Source organism: Ambystoma mexicanum, chromosome 2q (genome assembly GCF_040938575.1).
Source record: "Ambystoma mexicanum isolate Mex_15411 chromosome 2q, UKY_AmexF1_1, whole genome shotgun sequence".
Classification (NCBI taxonomy): domain Eukaryota; kingdom Metazoa; phylum Chordata; class Amphibia; order Caudata; family Ambystomatidae; genus Ambystoma; species Ambystoma mexicanum.
Window position 1 is genome coordinate 90,974,052 of NC_090924.1, and position 23,413 is coordinate 90,997,464.

Sequence of the window (23,413 nt, forward strand, 5' to 3'; positions counted from 1 at the left end):
CATATGAAGATACAGAAAAAATAGCCAAACATGATCCCAACAGCCAAGACATTTTAAAAAACAATGTATTGGACACATACTACCCAAACAGAAGTAATACTTTGGAAAACATGTGTCTATACCACATAGCCCAAAACTACACATACAAAAATAATATGAAACCTGATGAAAAAAAAGGTAAATATAGAGTGACAAACTGTGAAGGCAGCTTAGTTAAACTCACTAATCCAAATTTAATTAATCATATCAAATTGTCATTAAAGACTTCTCAACATAAAGAAGTATATTACATGTCCCTGCTACAACTCTTCAAACCATGGAGAAAAGAAGAACAATTACTAGATAAGTATGACTCATATGAGGATGCTTTCAAAGCAAATGAAAGCACTATAACTTATGTTAACTTTACACAGTACAAAACAATGTTGCACAATGAACAGCAACACGAAGAAGAACTCCAAGCCCAACTAGATAAGGACACTCCTGACAGTAGTCAACCTTCTGTAACAGGAAGCCAAGAACCACTGGGAGAACCACTAATAATAAATGAAGCAGAATTAGCTATGATAGAAGTCGAAAATACCATGTGTCAGTATGAAGATAAGGAAGACCTAACTATACTACAATCAAAACTAAACAATGAGCAAAGTAGCATTTTTCAAGAAGTAACAAAACAAATTGCACATGGTGTAAAACATGAAAATAAAAAATGTTCCTGCCATAATTATAAACCTATACTACTGTACGTCAGTGGTGAAGCTGGTTCTGGCAAAACATTCCTATTCAAAATCATTAGTAGGTTCCTTCAACAAATGACAAACAACAAACTGTCAGCTGTTGTCACTGCCCCCACAGGTTTAGCTGCCTACAACATAGGTGGTGTTACATTACACCGATTACTACTATTACCAGTAGAACATCAGAACAAATTAGACTATTACAAACTTTCTGCAGAAGCTGCAATGGAATTACGCAGAGTATTGAAACAAATGAAAATGCTACTAATAGATGAAGTGAGCATGGTCTCCAACCTGATGTTAGCTTTGATTCACCTCAGATTACAAGAAGTACTCAAAACAGACTATGAAGAGCTCTTTGCAGTAAAACACATTATTGTTTTTGGAGATCTGCTTCAATTAACACCAGTAAAAGGTGAGCCTATTTTTAAAATATTAGGACACAAACTCTGCCGTAAACCTGTTGGCAGCATTGGAAATGTCAACCTTTGGCAACATTTCCAATACAGAGAATTAACAGAAAACATGCGGCAATCTGCAGATCTCACTTATGCCAACATTTTAAAAAGTATCAGAGTTGGTATAGTTTCTAAAGAAGCAGAAGCAATATTGAAAACCCGGCACATTAATGCACTTTATGGCGATAATGCATGTGCTACAGATGTTATGGAACAATTAGCCCACAAAAATGTCAATTGTATGGCCTTAATGCCAACTCTTGCAAGCTGTTTCAAATTCAATGAAATCATGCTAAGTAAAGAAATGCAACCAATCATGGAAATTAGCACCACAGACAAACTAGATGTACATGGTATGACACTACCCATGTGTGACCAAGCCACAACAAGACTAAATAGTTTAGAAAAATCATTCTCAAACACAGCAGGCGTAGAAAAGATATTAAAATTATCCTTAAATTGTAGAGTAATGCTTAAACGTAACCTTGACGTGGACCAAGGACTAGTTAATGGAGCACTGGGCACAGTTGTTGGCTTTCAAACATACCCACGCGAGAACAAAATTCAGTTTGTGAATATACTCTTTGACAAACTTTCAGAAGTAAAAAGGATAGGACGCTCAACAGCTAGATTCCTTCTCTTAAAAGATATGTATGTACGCAGAGAACAATTTTCTCTAGCTCTTGCATACGCAGTCACGATTCATAAATCACAAGGTCTTACCCTAGACAAAGCAATGATAGATATTGGTGACACAGTCTTTAAAGAAGGCATGAGCTATGCAGCACTATCACGCTTAGGTAAACTTGACGGTCTATTTCTAATCAACTTTGATGCAAGTAAAATAAACGCTGATATTCCTTGAATTTTAGAATACAATAGACTTTGCTCACTTTACACCCCCCACCTAAACACATATTCTGTTCCACAAAAAGTAAAACGTTATAAAAGAAAAATAAATCGAACAGAAATGCAACAGGATGTCACTGCAAATCCTCCAAATAGAGTAAAAGAAACAAATACTTCATCAAGTACCACAAGCAAAAAAGAATCAATTAGGGAAAGTAAACCAAGTACTTCTTTAAAGAAGAAAGACAAACTCCCAAAAAAGCAGTTAGATACAGAACTACCTGGACCATTTAAATTCTCAAATATAGTTGGTGTAAGTTGCTACGCAAATGTAGCAATGAATATTCTATTTCTATTACCACCAATTGTTGACAACATTTACTTACACAGTACAGACCCATTGTGTTTGCAAATGTTAGTACTTCACAGAAATGCAGCAAACAATCCTGACAACACGTATAGTGTTTATGGAATAAGACAACAATTGGACTACTGTGCTGGAATGGTGAAATTCACTATAAATTCACAGGAAGATCCACAAGAATTTCTATTGTACTTACTACAAGTACTGGAAAACAAAAACATACCTATAAATGAAATCTTTCAGATTTCATACATGTAGAAACATACATGCACTCTCTGCAGCAATGTGACACAAGAAGAAATTCCCAATGAACGCTTCATATATATATCAATACCAAATTGTGAATCCATTCATTTTCAGCGACTTGTACAAAATGCAAACCATGGTAGATTATGCTCTACCTGCAATTCAGATAATCGCTCCACGTTAGTAATACAAACACATAGTAAATACATAATACTAATGCTTCTACGTTACAATGCAGATGGTACCAAAAACAACTGCAAGCTGACTGGATTCACACATGGTCAAATATCACTTGGTAAGAAAACCTTCACAACAATAGGTATAATCTACCACACAGGAGCCACAACCAATTCAGGGCACTACACTGCATATATAAAAAAGAAATGTGGATGGTTTGAATGTAATGATAGTACCATTACTCTAATGCAGAGATTACCAGGAAATCTTACAAACGCTTATTTGATGTTCTTAAAACCAAACTTTGATAACTAAACTGTATTTAAACCCTAAGTAAACTTGTGTTAAAAAAATATAAACGGTTAGAATACTGCAAAAGCTGTCTAACTGCTGAAAGATTCTACAACTACTAATCAGATAAATGAATACCACTAAATTAGACCAAAAAATACACAGTTAGAATACGCCAATTGGTATCTAACTGTCCCAAAATTTAACAATATCCAAATAGATAAATCAATACCACTAAAATATATCAAAGAAATAGACAGTAAGAATATGCCAATTGGTATCTAACTGCTCCATAATTTTATAATATCAAAACAAATAAATAATATGTTACCGCTCCAAAAAAATACAACAAGCCAAAGTATAAAGCATTAGCCAGAAACAACAAGTGAACACTGAAAACAAACAAACAAATAAACTGTAGCATAACAGAAAAAGGGTTTTTTTAATCCAACATGGATTTTTTTTTCTCCCAAAGACCCAATGATTTTAGCAACAAATACAGAAACTGAGCAAATTGCATAGTACTCTGATTTGTAATCTACTAAATATGAGGGTCCAAAAAAAATAAAAGTATATTGATTATACAATGTAATAAGTCATTACAAAATACTAATACTAACATGCTATTTTCTTTTATCACAGAAATTAACAAGAAATACATGTACTCCGGTTACTAGACCAAACAGTAAGTATACAATAATAAGGAGAACCATAGCAGCATATCACATCCATAGTATCTAATACCTTTGTTCCTTATACATTTGTTTTTCACCCAAAGTTATAAGCAAATATGAATGTGATATGCTGCGGTGGTTGTTGCCCTGGCAACAACCACCGCAGCATATCACATCCATAGAGTCAAACATTTCAACTATGGTCTATGGAAACTTTTAATGTCCGCGGACATTATGAGTGTTCTTAGAACACTTTCATCTTGCCAGTGAACAATACGGAGAGCGTTTTCAGGACACCCTCTACGAACATTTCAGAACAACGCAATAGTTCTTAGAACACTTTCAACTTGACAACGAACAATACGGACAGTGTCCTCAGGACACCCCCATTTTGTTTATTTGCGAACATTTCAGGACACTGCGAGTGTTCTTAGAACACATTCAACTTGCCAGCGAACAATATGGACTACGCCTTCAGGACACCCCCTACGAACATTCCAGGACACCGCGAGTGTTCTTAGAAACGTCTTCAGACACCCCCATTTTGTTTATTTGCGAACATTTCAGGACACCGCGAGTGTTCTTAGAACACATTCAACTTGACAGAGAACAATACGGACAGCGTCCTCAGGACACCCCCTATGAACATTCCCCGGATACCGCGAGTGTTCTTAGAAGCGTCTTCAGAACACCACCATCTTGTTTATTTGCGAACATTTCAGGACACCGCGAGTGTTCTTAGAACACATTCAGCTTGACAACGAACAATACGGACAGTGTCCTCAGAACACCCCCATTTCGTTTATTTGCAAACATTTCAGGACACCATGAGTGTTCTAATAACACATTCAACTTGACAGAGAACAATACGAACAGCATCTTCAGGACACCCCCTACGAACATTTCAGAACAACGCGAGAGTTCTTAGAACACATTCAACTTGACAGAGAGCAATACGGACAGCGTCCTCAGGACACCCCCATTTTGTTTATTTGCGAACATTTCTGGACACTGCGAGTGTTCTTAGAACACATTCAACTTGCCAGCAACAATACGGACTATGCCTTCAGGACACCCCCTACGAACATTCCAGGACACCGGGAGTGTTCTTAGAAACGTCTTCAGAACACCCCCATTTTGTTTATTTGTGAACATTTCAGGACACCGCGAGTGTTCTTAGAACACATTCAACTTGACAGAGAACAATACGGACAGAGTCTTCAGGACACCCCCTACGAACATTCCCCGGACACCGCAAGTGTTCTTAGAAGCGTCTTCAGAACACCACCATTTTGTTTATTTGCGAACGTTTCAGGACACCGCGAGTGTTCTTAGAACACATTCAACTTGTCAGCCACAACCCCCATTCATATTTGCGAACATTTCAGGACACAGCGAGTGTTCGACAACGTCTTCAGAACACCCCCATTTTGTGTATTTGCGAACATTTCAGGACACCGCGAGTGTTCTTAGAACATATTCAACTTGACAACAAACAATACGGACAGTGTCCTCAGGACACCCCCATTTTGTTTATTTGCGAACATTTCAGGACACTGCGAGTGTTCTTAGAACAGTTTCAGTTTGCTTGCGAACAAAACGGACACATATTGAGTCCCCAGAACACCCACCATTCAGTTTATTTAGAACATTTCAGAACACCCGTGATGTCCGCAGACAAATCGAACACAAAAAGAACGTCTAACACATAAAAAAAACAACTTTCATTCTATCTCATACACTCCCACCCTCCCCAAACACTCCTACACACCAACACACTCTACTAAATACAAATTTTGAACAAAGTTTCACTGCGCTGTCTGCGGACATCCAAGATGGCGGGCGCTACCGAAAATCTGACGCGCTTCACGCTCCACGCCGTCCAATCAGCGAACACGTTGCATGTCCGCGAACATCACGCAAGCCGATTGGCCAATCAGGACACTGTCCGCGGAGCGAACCGGGAAGTGTGTCCGCGGACCGAACACAGATATCACTAATTTTGTTTACCTACTTTTTGGGCATTTTAAAAAAAACTACTGGACGGATTTTCACCAAATTTGCAGAAGCACGCTTTCAGGACCAAGCCGCTGCTCCTGGTCCAAATTTGGTGAAAATCCGTCCAGCGGTTTGGGCTGTAGACGCGAGCAAAATTCAGTCTATGGGAAAAAGAAAAAAGTTTTGGGACCCCTCCTATAACTTTGCCCCCCCTGGACGAATCCTCACCAAACTTTGCAAAAAAATTCAGAGTGACCCAAATACTGGTTTTGCAAAGTTTGGTGATTATCCGTCCAGGGAGAGCCAAGTTATAAGCCACCCAAAAAGTGCTCTTCCTATGGAAACAGCAACTTAACCATAACTACATGGCCACTATTGTGGCCATGTAATATATCAGATTGCATAGGATATATATATATATATATATATATATATATATATATATATATATATATATATTTCAACCGGGCCTTTCATGGGAATAGCAAGTAAGCAATGGAATGCGAGAGTCTGCCATTTCATATGTAAGACTGCCAGAAAATCTGAGAATCTGGACATTTTATTAAAATATATGGCTTTTCATTGCAATATCGGACATCTGATTGGTTTACATGGAATTATGGCAATACCTGCCACATGATGTGATGGGAATATGTGTCACTTGATATGCGCGTATGTCATGTTAGGGCAATACCAGGGGTGTGACCTGAGTGCAGGGCATTTAATGGCACTACATCAATGACATGCACGTGTCTCTGACTTTGATGCCAATGCCTAGCATGTGATGTGAGTACCTGGCATCAGAGTGTAATGCCTGGCATTTAGGCATGAAAGTACCTGGTATTTAGAGGAAATACGTAGAATGCGTACTTACCATCTGATGTGAGTACCTCGGCATTCGACTACAATATCTGATAATACCGAAAACAATCTCAATAACAATAGTCTCGGGAGGATAGCTCAGGGGCAACGCGCTTGTCATGAAAGCAAGACGATGGGGAGAAACACAGTTTCGGTCCCCAGGTCTGTGCTTAGAAATGTCTGGGTACTAAGCGCGTTATATATAACCAATTATTAAAAATAAAAAAAAAGCTGTTGGCTTTGCCAATGCTTGTTTATGTATGCAGATGACACGTTGATTGATAGAGATGTAAAAATAATGTGCTCCTTTACAGGATGTGGTCCCTTGTTATCAATGAGTTGATGTTTTCGGATTGACCGTAAATAGTTAATTCAGTGTAAATTCAAATTGAATATATTTTGAAAAGGCATATTTGCGACGTAAAATGATATTCACATTTGAACTGCGAGGTATTTTAGCGATTATTTTATGGTTTGGTGGCTGGCTCATATGCTTAAAGACAAAGAAAAAGATTTATGCAACAGGGGCACCTAATTAAAGCTGGCCTGTTGACCAAGCTTTTCCCTCGGCACATTTTTGGAGCCAATCCGCCTTCAAGTCATTGAGAAGTTTATTTTTTTCTATAAAGGAGGAGCTAATTACCTGGGATTCTTTTAAGAGTGTGTGAATGGCACCGGTAGGACTACAGAAGCAAATGTTTGTTTTTATGTATTAAAATAAGGTTCCATGTGATAAAATCGCAGCAAAAATTGCTGTGATTACAAAATATTGTGGCAAAAATGCCGTGGTTTTTGTGCCGCAATCTATGTAAAGGATGCGGGGTACACCCACGTAAACACCGGACACATTATACCATTTAAGGGGAGCGGGGTACACCCCCACAACCACCGAACCCCTAAAATGGTATAATGGGGCATACCTTTACCGGGTCAAACCACAGCATTTTTGGCGCGATTTTTTTTTACTGTGATATTTTTGCTGCGATTTTATTACCTGATACCTAAAATAATGGTCACCAACGTGGCATTATTACCAGTGAGATGTGCTCCCATTAGAGGGAAGCGTTACCGCAGTTTGGGTGGCGGGGTTGTCATGTGATTAGATAGCTGGCCCTTCTCTCATTTGAGACACACTATTTCTGATTGGACAGCAGTGTAAGAGAGGGCAATTTAGCTTTGCCTGCGTGTGCATTGCGGGCGAAGGTCAAATGCAAGCTCATCTGAAGGAAAGATCACAGAGCACATGTCAGTGAAAGTCAATTAAATGATCATCATCACCTGAACAATTGCTGCAAAGAATGAAGCAGACACATGACTCGTCGGTAAGAACAACTCTGGTTGAGCCGCTAGTGGGATGAGATTCTTTTTTTTTTTTTTTTAACTTCTGTTTATTAGGTTTACAATACAGCAGTTCTACATAGGATCAAACTAACATTGCAGTATTCATTTTCAAATGAAAGTCATGAGCAAACCATTTAAACCAAATCCAATAATAAAATCAACCATGCAAAACGTATCTAAATGAACCCCGCTAAATATTATACCATACCTAATACATATAAAATACCACAAAGACAAAACCAAACATCACAAAGAGGAAAAAAAGAAAAAAAAAAAAAACACCCCCTTATCCTACCCTCTAATTATCCACAGAATATAAAGTCAATCATAGAGGGCATCAAACGATCCCCACAGCAACAAATATTCATCTTCCTTGCCTCTATTTTTCAACGAAACCTTATCATACCTAGATAAAACCCTCAAATCCATCAACCAATCCTCAACGCTGGGTTTCTTCCTAGTTTTCCAGATCATGAGAATCAATCTAATCGCAATCATCAGTGCTCTATGAATCCAAAAGTTATGCTTTCTAATTCGAACACCCCTTTCAACATGTGAGAGCAAGATTATATTAGCTGCAGATCTGATTAAACTTATCCCAAAAATGAAATCAATTCTATCACCTCACTCCAAAATGACAGTACCCTTGGGCATCCCCACAGTAGATGTAAAAGAGTACCTCTATCCGCACTACAGCTCCAACACAAGTCATCTAAACTCAATTGTAACTTAAACATTTTCACAGGAGTCCAATACAATCTTCCAACAATCTTCTGCCGAATCAGACGCAAGTTCATATCTTTCCCTAAATTCACACCCACTTTTAAAATATCACTCCAATCAGTATCAGAGATGACCCTACTGACATCATTCGACCAAGTAACTCTCAACCCATCCCATGCCAACAAATGTTTTGCATTCATGGGCATGAAATTCATGTAAATTCGTGCACCATACTCTTGAACATCCAGTAATTTACTAACCTCAGGCTTCTTCCCAAGTGAGCCTCCCGCCATAGCGATCCTCTGATTAATCCCAGTTGCCAAACTTAAATACCTAGTCATTTCTCTTAGACTCAAATTAAATCTATCTACTAACTCCTCAAAACTCAACATTCGAGTCCCGTCCAAAACATCCCCCAGTTTCAAAATCCCTCTTGAATCCCAACTTTTCCAATTAAGACATCTATTATCAATCTTTAAAGCTTCATTATGCCATATAGAGGCATCTGTACTGAAACCATAAATTTGTCCATTCTCACCAAACCAAGAGCCCAAAACCTATCGAGTAACCATAATTGGTTTCAAAACCAGTTTCTTGTTTGATCATTTTTCCATACAGTAGAGATTATCCAAATGAAACGGCGCACACATCCCTCTCTCCATTTGCAACCAGAACGGCTCATTAACAGTCTCCGCTCTAAAGTAATAGGAACTCTTCTTAAGTAAAAAGGACCTATAGTATTTTATCAGATCTGGGTAGACAAAACCACCTTCTTCCACTTTCTGCATCAGTATGAATTTCCCAACTCCCCACAAAAAGGTCTGAAAGAGCTTCTCAATCTTCAATAATTGTTTTTTGTAAATCAACAAAGGAATGGATTGAATAATATAGAATATTTTGGGCAACAGAACCATCTTAATGGCATTTATTTTAGCCCATAGGGTTAAGTTCAATCTTTCCATTTCCTAATAATTAAGGTCATCTTAGCTAACACTTTATGAGATTCTAAATGACTATAAATCATAAGTCTGTGATTATGATGCTGCATGTTCATTTCGAATAAAAAGTTTTTTCTCCACTGAGGATTGATGATAATTAATAGTAATATAAGGCATGGATGATGGCAGTATATGGCAGTATATGGATAAAAAAGCTGTAGATGATTTTCTTATTACAGTCTAGTTGTGATATCACTGCTCACCTGCAAAAAGAAAATGACAACACATACAACTGTAATAAATCATTACAGCCGTTCGGTGATATCACATGTTGCTGCTGAATTTCTATCTACATGCTACCACTTATTGTAAACCAGAAAAAAACATTTTGAAATTCATTTTTGGGTTGGGATTTTAACAGAGAAGAAGAATCGGACCACATTCTGCATCAGCATGGGTGCAAGTCCAAGTAGTGAAGAGGATGAAGGTGTGGCCACGTGCTGTATGGATGACAATACTCCCCAACAGGTGCAAACATTATAGTACAGGGACGATTTATCTCAGTTCTGGCTCCCACCTTGTGGAACTGAACCCAACAGGCCCTTTTAATCAAGGTAACAGATCATACTATGGATGGGACGGAGGATAACTTCTCAAACTAAGCAATAAGACCAACTCAGGAAGTTGGCAAATAACTCTGTTTTATTTTCAATTGCCTAAAACAGGGAGTACAATGGACATCAACGGACGTCGCACAGCATAATCTCAAAGCATTTAAAAAAGAAATTCATTTATGTACAGAAAATGTGTCATGCATGATGTCATACTATGTGGAAAACTATGAATACCTATGGAAGATTGTGGTTGGACTAAGGGTACCATCTAAGTATACCTGCTATATGGGATAAGATCGTGATTGGGTCTCTACGGTCAGGTGGGCAACTTAAGCCTGCTTCTAGTGCAAGTCATCCTCAACACTTATTAAATACACAGAATACTATTGGTTCTTAAACTATAAGGCCCCTTCGTTATACAGCCTTCTACAATTGGTTGGCACGGTTGTACCCTTCTGCAACATTCGATTCTCTAGCAGCACGTTACTGTACCTCAGGTGCTGGTGGGTGAACTTGACCATGTCTTCCCACCCAATTAGCCCCTCATCTCTCATCACTCATGCCGTCTGCCATTTACATTGTCTTTGAACACAGCCTTGTAGTAGCTTCTCGTCTCTGGGAATATAATGTAGTGTGAGCACTCGCTATCTTCAATCTGGTGTACCATGCTCTTTATCTATTTTCACCCTCAGCTCACGTGATCAGAGAACGTGAATCAGCCCGTATTATAGCATTTAAACTTGGCCCTCATGGTGTTCTCTCTTTGCAATTTAACAAGGGATGCCTCGGCTTCTAATGTATACTGTTCTTTCGCAGGCTGATAACCAGTTCCTGGCTGCTTGCAGTCTTTGATATCAAGCCAGACAGCCTCTTTAGCATTGCTTTGAATGCAAGCCTATTCTTTGCTGCGACACACGCATTGCTCTCGATCCGTCTTCCTTTCTTCACAAAGACTCGCTTACTAAAATTGTATCATCGAATGTCCAGAATTCTATATAAATGTATGTTGGTTGCACCGCCTGCAGCCTATGTACTATGTATAGCCAGCCTTATGAATACTTTGTCTACATGCATTGCAGCATCTGTACAGTTATAAAACGGCTTGTATTTTCCACAGTGTTCTTCACGCATGCAATCTTCATTCCACTCATAAAAGTCTTCTTGATTCTTTACTTCGCCATCAAATTCTATATCGTCTATGCATTCTCTTATCTGGTCAAACCTTTCAGTGTGTCACACATTGCTCGAGACGTCACCAGCTTCTTCTTTTCAAGTCTTCACACTTCTTCAGGTGCTTCCCTCAGAAGACCACCAGTCTTTCGGGATACGTCAAGTAGGGTCTTTTCAATGGATACCTTGTCTCAAAGACTCTTCGTGGTATAGGTATCATTACTGGGGTTGCACATGTCGCAATTTCCGGTTTCCAACATATAGACAAAATAGGGGCGGGACTTCCTGTAGAGGCATTCGGCTTCTCCTCTACACTCCCCCTCTGGTCGATTAATCAACCACTCCTTCATCAGCTTCCACATCCCGACATTCTTTCTTGAAAACGTGCTTCTTTAGAGTCCAAATTTTCATTACTCCTTTCAGGGATCCTGCTGATTGTACACGTTCATCGACACTCCAAGTCATATGGCTGCATCGGCCATTCAGGTTTCAGTAAATCCATTGTCCCACATACTTCCTGTGATTTCTTGGATGCAGGAACTGTGCTGCCTCTGCTGCTAAGATACTGGCCTTTATGTAGTCTTGGAATTCTTCATCTGTCAATTCCTTCGGTTTAAACCCGGATTCGACATCTATCATGATCTTCATTCCTACTGCTTTCTGTGCTGTCTTCTTGCACTGTGTAATTATTATCATGATTACATAGAATCCAAACATCACCATCACCGATATTGCTCCCTAAGAGCTTGAAGATATTCGCCATCCATTGTGAACCCATGAGAAGATGGATGTGAACCAGCTGTCATCTGCAATATTTTCTGTCTCGTCTTCCATTTTGTTGTGCAGGTTTGTCAGCATCATTATGGCCTCTATCAAGGTTCCATTCTCGTCATCATGAGAAGGTATGAACGTGCAACATGATTCTCCAGTTTTCGCACAAACACCTGCATCCATTGCTGTGATCATGTCAAGGACATATCTATTCTGGAGAGTCATCTGGCTTGTGGCTCTCAATTCTTCCTTGATCGCATTGAATCCTTTTATAGTAATGTTAATCGTCTGTAGGAGTTCCCATCTGGTAATATGTATCCATTTAGCATTTCCATCATCTGGATCCCTGGCATAAAGATAGTTGTGAAGATTGAGGCAGTCTTGCTGAACAGTCTATGCTCATAAGGAATAGCATCAAAGGCTTCTATCGATTTAGCAGAGAAATAATTCTCACTCTGTGTCCAGTTGAGGAACTCAAGTGATCTTCTTTTCCTCAAATGGGCACCTGCCTTTCGAAATTCTCCAATATTCAGGTCACTTTTCGGAATCACAAATGCTGGAACATGAATAAGCACTAGGGAACACATCCCTCCACAATTTTTGGGCAGCTTCATGTAAGCTGTGGACCACAGGCCCAGTAGTGATCCATTAGGACTACTGTTCCATCCTTCATTCCTGGTATGTCAAATATTCGTCCACACTGATGATTTATTCCAACCCTCCTTGTACCATTATTTCTGAAAAATAGGAATGCACTGGTCAGAGGCACTATCTTCAAAGGTCCTCCTTTATCGTTGACCCATGTCAACAGCTTCACAATCTTCGGCCAGTGGTGCTTGCATTCATTCTCTGCTGTATCTGTAACTGGCTCATAATATCCTGTTATTGCTGCTGCTATGCACACAATCATGCCATCCGCACATCCTTCCAGAGTCAACACTGATCCTTTAATTTGTAACTGGCCTCTTTCTTTGCATCTCCGTATCTCTTATGGGTTTTTGCCTTGACAATCTAGCATTTTGTTTTCTCCTATTCTGATACCTGCTCCATTTATTCCAGACTGTTCATATGTTATCACTAGATTTCGTTTGTCTGGCTTTTCTCTTGTCTTCAGACCCTGTACATAGTTGTCTTCTCTTGGAGAAGTCTTCTCAGTCACCCATATCAAGGATGCTGTTCGACCCTGTAACTGTCCTTGCGGCTGGCAGAGTGCAAGATGCGTTAGACAATATGCCTTCTCTACTGGTATTTATGTAGCTATGAAGATCGTAGAGGTCCCCACAGCATAAGGTATGAGAGCACAAACATAGCAACTCTCCATAGAAGTTTTTTCACCCATCTTTTTCATGTGCTGATACCACATGTTCAAATCTAGTTCATGTATTTTCTGTAATGCATCAACAATTTTCTGACGTTCATTTTCAAAGAACTCTGTGGCTCAAGAAATTGATTTGCTCGCCTGCTATAATATCTATAAGGAGTGTTGAAGCCACAGTCCAAGTGCAAATCTGCACCGTCAATCAATTTGTTGGTTTATCGTCCTTCCTGGTCATCAATCGAGTCTGCACATGCTGACATTCTTCTTCTTGTATTGCTTCCAAATCAATCGTTAGGGGTGTGTCGGCTCTCCAATGCAGATTTTAACATTGTTAAGATGGATCCTGGCTCTCCTGCCTTGAACTTTTACTGCAGTGGGAGTAACGTCCTCCACAATGTGTTGTCCAACAAATCTAGGTTTGTGCCACTTTCTAATAAAATTGCGAATCAGCACTGCATCTCCAACAAACAATCCAGGTGCTGATGATAATTTAGAAACTGCAGTTGCTGAATGGTTTTCATCTGTGTTCTGTGACCGACCCCCCTGACGCTTGAGTTGATCTGAAATGACAGAGATACTAGTGGTCATACATGTTAAGTAGTCATTTAATTCATTTCCTAACAGTTTTGCAGTACTCTGGGCATCACTTCTACTCCTCGATGGAGGAGTCAAAGGTATTCTCATTCATCTTCCTGTCACTAACTTGTGGGGTGTGAGGTGACGGTCCAAACCAGGTTGATTCCTTAGGGCATATAATGCTAAGGGAAGGCAATATAGCCATCCCTTTTTCAATGTCAACTTGAGCTTGCTGACTCTCTCATTTAGAAGCCCACTGGGTCTCTCACATATCCCATTTGTTTGCAGGTGATAAGCAGAAGAAAACTTGTGTTTAATATTTAGTAATAACCCTAGTTATACAAATAATTCATTAACAAAATGTGGGCCATTATCAGATCTTTGTACTTCACACACTCCCCATCTTGGAAAGATTTCACGTACTAAAAACATTGTTGCGCAAGTGGCATCAGGGTGTGTACAAGGACCTGCTTCAATTCTCCTGGAGAAAGGACACTGTGATGCTGGAAATACATCAGAGGGACAGGGCCTCCGTATCCTTGTCGTTTACTGCTTTTTTATCGTGTGTTCTGTCATATTTTCCGCGCAGGAGTTCATGTGGGACTCCTGGCGGTGCAGCTCTCTCTCTTTTGGTTTGGTGAACGGACCCGTGGGATACCCTTATGGCACCCATGGGGGGGGTACAACCCTGTGCCCCTAGTGTATGTTTTTGGGCACCTGTGGGTGGCCCACAGAGCATGGTATGGGCTGGTGGCAGCTCCATGCTGACTTTGACAGGTACGCTGAGTATCCTCCATTTTTGGGATCCACAGGCCCTGCCATTGGAATCAGTTGATTCCTGATGGAAAACAAGATGGCCCCTGTGGCCTCTTGCTTTCTATTACCTGGTTCCTTGTTTTCCCAAAGTCCTGGAAGCCCTGACTCTGTCCCTTCCCCCTGACTGGCTGTTGGGTGGAAGGGCCATATATGGTGCTGTTGTGAAGTCCAGTCCAGACTGACTGGAGCCTTCCCAGTGACTGCATGTTGTGGGTACCTCCTGTGGGTGGGACCTGGGTGAATGGAGTGTGTGACCAATATACACTTCTTGTTGTGGCTGTCTGGTTTCTGGTATGAGAGACAAAGACTGAGACAGCCCTGCCCGAAACTGGCCTGAATGCAGTGTGTAGTTTTGAATGGCTGAGTACTTGTCCCAAACCACATTCCTTGTTGTGAGTGTCTGAGAGGGAGGAGGATGGCCTGAATGCACTGGGTGCCTGATTGGCTGACTGACTGCATGAATGCCCTTCTGTATTATTGGCTGCTGAGAGTGACCCAGCAGTGTGGATGAGAGACAAGATAGTATATCTGGGGACCTCTCACCACTGGAAATTGTTCAGAAGCGTTCAGAAGCTGTGTCTACACTTGAAGAGTAACTGGAACTGCTGATCCTCGACGCCCAGCTGGAAGACGAAGACTTGCTGTTGCATTTGCTTCGACCTGATCTGAAAGCTGCCGAACTCGTCAAGGACTGATCCGAGAGAGGACCTGGTAAGGCGCCCTCTTCCCATGCTCCGAGGGACCGTCGAGCACCGCTAACCTTCCCCGAAGCTCCCTGGAAGTCAGACCCTCGAAAGGATGCTGACCTGAGACGGGACCGCTGAGGAGAACGAAGCAAGGCACCCGGACTTCGCTGCTGTCGAAGTCCATTGCCGTCGACCAGGGTTCGCAGGTTTGTGTAACTGCTGGAGGCCCATTGAAGTTGTGTTGCCCAGCCGTGGGGACCGCTTGACGCCGTGCTGCTGACGACCGGAGCCGCCCGCTCATTTGCCTAAGAACATTTTGAATCCAAGGACGCCCTTGTCTGCAACGTCGAAGGCTTTGTCCCGCGGAGAAAGTCGAGGACGACCAACGCGCCGAGGAGAATCCGCCGGTGGGTTTCCCGCCACCTGAAGGCCACAAAGACTTTGACGACTCGACGCCCTTGTTGGGCCACAGTTCTTCTGAAACTCTTTGCGGTCCTGAACAATCTATCGCCGAGGTGTCCCGCACTCCTCATCCTCGCAGGACGTCGCTGGCGAGCACCTCCTGGATCGACATCGGGGTCTCGGCACCCTTGAACTTCACATCACCGCCGTCGATGACAAGTTCACCATCTTCGACGCCTCTCGACGATCCGTGGCTCCTGCTTTAAAGGGAGTCACTCAAGAAGGATCCTTCGACGCGTCTTCGAAGAACTCTACTCCACCAGGTACATTGGGGGTAAATCCTTAATAGGAGGAAATAAGGCTATTGAACAATATATGGACTGGGCTTGTTCTATATATCTTTATTTTACAGGTTGCCCAGGTGGGGGGATCTCCACACAGAATTGTGTCTATCGGTATAGGCCAGCATTCTGCCTATTGTTTCAACCATCTTACGTTCCTTCCTATCTCTATTGCTGGTTTCCTCGTTATTGATCTGTGTGACATTTTAACCGTACAGTTGATGCACTTTAATGAGATTCGATAACATCGGTGGTACCACTTTAGAATTGTATATATTTATCACTGTTGATTTCCGAGTACAAAGTGCGTTATTGTGATAGTGTACATACCTTTGAATATTAATTATATAAAGACTGTGTTTTCAGTAATACAGTGTGTGGACATTCCTTTGTGGGTTTTCGGGGACTACACTGTACTTAAGAACCAGCCTGCATCACCTCCTGAGAAGCTAGGCCTTGATTGCTCGACTACGTTACCAATAATAGAGAATCTTGGCTGGGGTCCTCTGTGCCTCTCCTCTACCATATAGAGAGTGGAAGTACAGACACCCCGCTCCAGTCTTTACAGACACACCACCACTATCAGAAACCTATATCCATTACATACTTGGAGCATATCAACATAGTCAATATGTAAATGCTGAAATGGACCATTCGGTCAAGGAATTACTCCTCTAATTATTTGCAGTGTATTCCCAGCGGTAAACTTTTGACATATGATGCAATTTACTACATAAAATGCAACGTGTTCCAACAAGTTTGGTACAAACCAGTCTTCTGCAATAGCTGCATTGAGACTCTCCCTAGTTACATGTGCAGGGTAGTGCAGCTGTTCAAGTTCTACCTTTAATAAAGCTACTGGCATCACCAGCTTTCCGGTACTGTCCTGCCACCACAACTCTTCTGTGGGGGACAGAGAACACCCCCTTCTTTTCCATAATTCTTGCTCTTCCTGTGGTGCTCTGCCTTCGATTTCCATTAACTGAGCTCTTGATAAATGGTTAAATCTTTAATTTACCACCCTAATCTTAACCACTTTTTCTTTAACTTCCGGAACATCAAAACTTGAAATATCTGGTGTGTATGCAGCCCTTTTGGCTTCTGCGGCTTTGTTCCCCTAAGAAATAAAGTCAGTTTGCTTAGTATGCGCTTTGTATTTAACTATCGCTGTTGCTACTGGGAGCTGTAGTGCCTTAAAAAGCCTATCCAATAGTGATGCGTGCTGCACTGGAGTGCCGTCCGCTCAGAGGTAACCCCTCCTTTTCCAATATGCTAGCCCTGCATGCACAGTCGATGTCACATACGGGGAGTCACTGTATATTGTCACTTCCTGTCCTTTGTGTTTTTCAAGCGCAGCAATGAGGACTACCAATTGTGCTGCTTGTGCTGAAAAGTGAGACGTGCACCAGAATGCCTTTTCCCACTTGTCTGATCAATTTTCGAAGAACCATCAAAAATTCTTCAGCATAATTGGGAATTCCTAAAGCAGGAGCCGTACAAATTGCTTTCTTGAACTCTTCAAATCCTTCTTTTCTTTTTCTCAGTCCATTCTATTTTATCCTTATTTACCTGTGCTTTCTTTAAAGCCTGCAACATGGGTCTTGTGTATGAGCGATAGTCAAATACCCATGCTCTTGTATATTTACATACTCACAAGAACCGTTGCATCTGCTTTACCATGTGCGGTTTGGCAGTTTTCATAATTGCTTCAGCTCTTTCAGGTGTCACCTTCTTTCCCTCATGTGAGATCAACTGACCTATATACAACACTTCTTGTTGACAATACTGTAACGTCTCTTTATCTACCTTGTATCCCTTGTCTGCAAGGAAAGTCATTAATTGAAACGAGTCTTGTCTACACTCATCTTCTGTTATGCTACAAATCAGAATGTCATCTATGTACTGTATCACAGTACTTTTCAAATCAATATTGACAAGGTCCATCTGCAGGACTCTATTAAAGATCGACAGAGACTCACAATACCCTTGAGGCAAACGAGTATGTTTCAGTCGAATTTGGCGAAACGTAAAGGAGGTTAAATCTTGTGAGTCTTTGTGCAACAGAATTGAGGACAACGCATTTTTCAAGTCAATAACCGTGAAGTATCATGCTTCTACTGGGATACTACATAGTATTGTCGCCGGATTTGCAGCTAAAGGATACTCGGTCTCTACAATCTGGTTAATTGGTCTCATATCTTGTATGAATCTCCACAATCCCCCCCTGTAATTTCTTCACAGGGTACACCACAGTATTACATGATGACTCTGATGGTACCAGAATATCTTGCTTCATCAATGCTGAGATAGTCTAAAAAATGCCCTCATCTGCCTCTGAGACATTGGGTATTGTCTTACTCGAGGTAAAATTGCTCATGGTCTCAGCTTTTTTTTAACCTCGCCCACTCTTTTTAGTAGGCCTACATCATAAGGGCACTTTCTCCAAGTCTTTGTCATAAAACTCTGGATGCTGTCGCATTATTGCCATACGTTGTGGGATCACACTTTCCTCTATTCTGATCCAATACGTAATGCTCATAAAGAACACCACTTCATCATCTGATGGATCATCTCTAAACATATCATCATCAGTGACATCAGTCAATCTGTACCCTTCCCCAATGGCAATTACTGTTATCCATGGCCTACCCTCATCATCTGTTCTTTCAAGCATTGTCATTTCCCCTCATACTATGGCTGCATCTAATTCTAAGGGAATAGTCTGTCCCCCCTGTTCGTCCATAGGTACCTGTGGTCTAAACAGTAATTCATCAGGTATTCTCATAGTCTTTCCCACTAAGCAAGGTAGCCATGTTAACAGAATGCTCACCCCATACAGGAAAACTTCTGGCTCCATCTGCTAGGCCATAAAGACCCCCCGCATATGGAAACTAAGGCACAATAACCATATACTAGTGACACGACAGACATGAGGTTGAGATTTTCCAAGAAATCTGGTTTATTTCAAAGTATGCTCAGTCGGCCGACTGTGGTCTAACGTCTCACAACGTGTGTCACCCAGACCTCGTGAGACGCAAGAGAGTGATCATCACTCAAGCAACAACACATATACAAACATGCATTCTTTGAAGGCAATTCAAACCACCCCTAATGTATCTTTTAGGCTAGGGTTCGATGATTGACAATCATGACAATTATGACATATCATGACAAATTTCTTGTCAGTCTAAATATACTTATTCTAGCAACAGTTGCAGAGACAGTTCTTTGTTATGGAGAACATAAAACTCTTGTTCAGCAAGGATATCATGTTCGCAAGAGAGGCACATTCCTTAGCACGTTATCTGCCCGTTTCTATTTGTGAACCAAGGGTCAGACAGTTCTGAAGCAGATCCGCGAAGGAGGACCGCTAAAAGAATATAATTCATGCTTTAACTGCCTATTGCTACAGCTTTGGTAAGACAGGCCGGCACCTGGGCCGCTGATTAAATGCAGTTTCTGCTTGCCTCCAAGCACTTTGTGAGTGAGGAAAACAATGTATTTCTGTATCGTGTGGCATTCCTGTCTGGGTTGATCTTTCAACATACAGGCTGTGGCCTCGCACTGTGTAAGAGCTTGAATCATGAATACATTTGCAAAGCAGTTTTGACAGAAAAGAAAAAAGCAAATGGTGAATACTTTCACAAAATGGACGCCCTCTGGTTATATTGACGGTTCTGTGTTTGCAATGTTTTTCACACATTTGTCACATGATGCGATTGGTTTCTGGCCAATATAATATACATGCTATGCAATCTATAGGGTCGTTTCTGGACTAACAAACCCTCCTTTTGGCCATAAGCCAAGAGCATCATCCATACATCGCATCTTCGTCTGACCATGTGTCTAATTCTGAGCTATACATACTACTGTAATCGTCATCAGAAAAATTAAAGGCCATTAATTCTTTGATTGATTCATTTTCATGGTGCGTACCTTCATTTAATATTTGAGGGTATTTAGTTTTAATGGCGTTTAACATTTGTAATCTGGGAGCAAAGAATTGGCAGACATTGAGCCTTATCACGACCTCGGCGGTAACCCTTAAATCCGGCGGTAGCGCTATTGCCGCCGGATTTAAGGGTCTGCCGAATCAGGGCTTCGGCGGATTTCAACCCAGCTCTGAGCTGGTGTGAAATCTGCCGAGAATTTGCGCTAATAGCGCCGGCGGGAAAACCGCCGGCGGTATGAGCGTGAAATTTCCCCATTGAGCCCAATAGGGAATGGGGCATTCCCGAATGGGCTCAATGGGGAATGGGGATTTCCAAGTCCGCCCGACTCGTGATCCCGCGCTATTAGCGCCGGGGGCTATGGCGGTCGCGCTAATAGCCCCCGCGCTAATAGCGCTAACGTTACCACCCAAGTCGTGATGAGGCCCATTGTATGCAAAAACAACAGAACATGAGGATTCCTAATATCGTGACCAAAATTTCAATTAGTTTCCATCCCCATGATCGTAATAGTTCCCAAAACTATGAACTTATATTTAGATTCCAACCACCTGTGGGAACACGAATATCAGAACTTAGGACATGCAATTTGTTTATTGCTTCAAATATCATGGGGGGGGGGAGTCACTTACAAATACACAGCATGCTGACCCCACGATTTTGCATACCCCCCCACGATCAGCCAAAATTATATCGAGGACCATTCTATTTTGAAGTGTCATTAACCTAACTGCTTTCTCTTCTAGCGTCATATAATAGAGTATATCTGTAGTTCCATTTATCGTTTTTTCTAACACCCTGGACAATCTCCTTATATTCCATGAGTTTATTGCTTGTCCCCAAAATGGTATAAATGACTTTGCTATATCTCCGGCAATCAGTCCTGCAGTATCATCTCGCCAGGGCCTAGATCTGGATAGTTTTGATATTTCCGAAGTTTTGGAGAGAAACACACCAGGAAAAAGTATTCCTAAATCACAGGTCCCTTCCCAATTCCTAGGTAACCATGGATAGGCCTGATCTCCACATACAAAATAAACAGGACCTCCTATGTATAATGGTTTTTCTTCTTGCCCAAGTACAGCGGTATTCATACATCTAGTAAATGTTCCTACTGGATTGGAGCCCTTCTTCCATAAGCAAAATGGGACAGACCGTAGACTGTGATTAATAGTATAGGAGGGAGGCACAGCGTCTTTGTTTCCTACTGGAGCCATGTTGAAAGTGATTAGGGATTCAGAGGGTATAGAGAGCCTGTCTACTGGATGTGTTGGTACCTTGTTTATTTTACTTACACTTGCACTTTCAAATATGGAACAACCCACCATCTTCAATACTACCCTTTTGAATTAGTCTACATCTGTTTCATTAAATTGACCAGTATCACTGTCGTTCAACTTTCCATAAAATAACGCTTTCAATGATGCATAAAATGCGGTATTTAGTGACAGAGGCTGTACATACCAACCCATTCCTTTTCCACCATGCTGGGTTAAATGGGAGCAGACCCAACAGTTGGACCTATTCAAAATAGCATGCAACATATTCATAATCAGAAGCAATGTGTTATTATCATATCCTTTTCTATGTTTCACTTCTTATGAGGGGAGAGTATAAGAGAGCACATGTACTGGGCTGCTTGTAGTAGTAATATTGGTAGCAGGCAAAAGAACATTCAACAGATGCATAGTTTCCAGATACCACAATATAGGGACCAGTGTGATCAGAATGCAAAGTGGTATTGTAATTATTAGCATATTCTTTCTAATCCAAGTTTTTCTAGAATCATGTTTAGTCTCTATTTATACAATATCAACAGCGTTGGTGCAGGAGGCGGAGGGGGAGCCAGGGGGGAGGGTAGGCATTGTATGTAATGCTTTTCTCAGGAAAGGTTTTCAATGTTTCGTCACGGAAAGGTTCGACACAGCAACACACGTAAAACAGCAAAGCGTCCATGTAGCAGCAAACCGTTCAGGCCAGTTCAGGCTAGCCTGCTTAATGAATGATAGCAAGCTGATGTGATTTTTCACAGAGCTCCACAAAGACAGGAGCAAGCATTAATTGTGTTGGTACCATATGCCTCCCGCTTGTCCTTACGGGCTCACACTGGTCCTTCACTTTTCAAAGGTAGCACCGGGAAACCATGTTTCAAAGCTTTCAATTTGATGCAGATTGATACAGCTCATACGCTCCATTTCCGTAGGCCTCCGTTTCCCACTTCATCCATATTGGGAACAGAGGCAAAACAAACACGCAGATCACTTCCGATTTTGAAAACGTAGATTGTACCTTATGGCTTCAGGTACTGTATAATCGATGAACAATGCACTCTCATTTCCAGATGCAGGATCAGTGCCAGCCTGCGATGCAATGAGTGATAATGCAACAGCAGTCGGACAATGTTGAGGCACCTTTGGCCTTTTCGATCTTTGTTGCAATCTCCCCAGGCCCTTTCTCGGGCTTAGGAAGCACCTCTGGCAGAGAACTGGCGATGATATCTTTGTGATCAAGTGCAGCTGTATTGCTTTCAGCGTCCAGATCAGGCAGCTCTTTCAAAGGAAACGGAATTCTTTACGTGTGTGTTGTGTAGATCCATGACTTAAAACCATCCACTCGGACTGCAATCTGTGTGGCCAGGAGCACTTGATAGGGCCCCTTCCATCGCGGGGCGAGCAAAGACTTTCTCTCAAAGTTCTTAACAAGGGTCCAGTCGCCAGGCTGCAGACAACGCCCTGGGCCGGTATATCTGACAGGAAGAGCCTCCTTCACCTGCTGATGAATCAAACACAAGTTTTGAGTTAACTGTTTGCAGTAAGTAATAAGCAAAGGGTGTTCAATGTCTTTTAAATGTTTTGGCTGTGGAGCATTCCAAACATTTACTGGTCTCCCCATTATTGCTTCAGAGGGGGAGAGTCCGCTCCTTGCCTGTACAGAGGTTCACATGCACAACAAAGCTAGTGGCAATGCGCCGGGCCATCTGAACTTACTCCCTTCACATATCTTACTAATCTTGTTTTTCAAAATACCGTCCTGGCGTTCTACCAAACCGGCACTCATCGAGTGCCTGGCCAAATGGATCCGTTTATCAATCTGGAGGCCTGCACAAATTTGT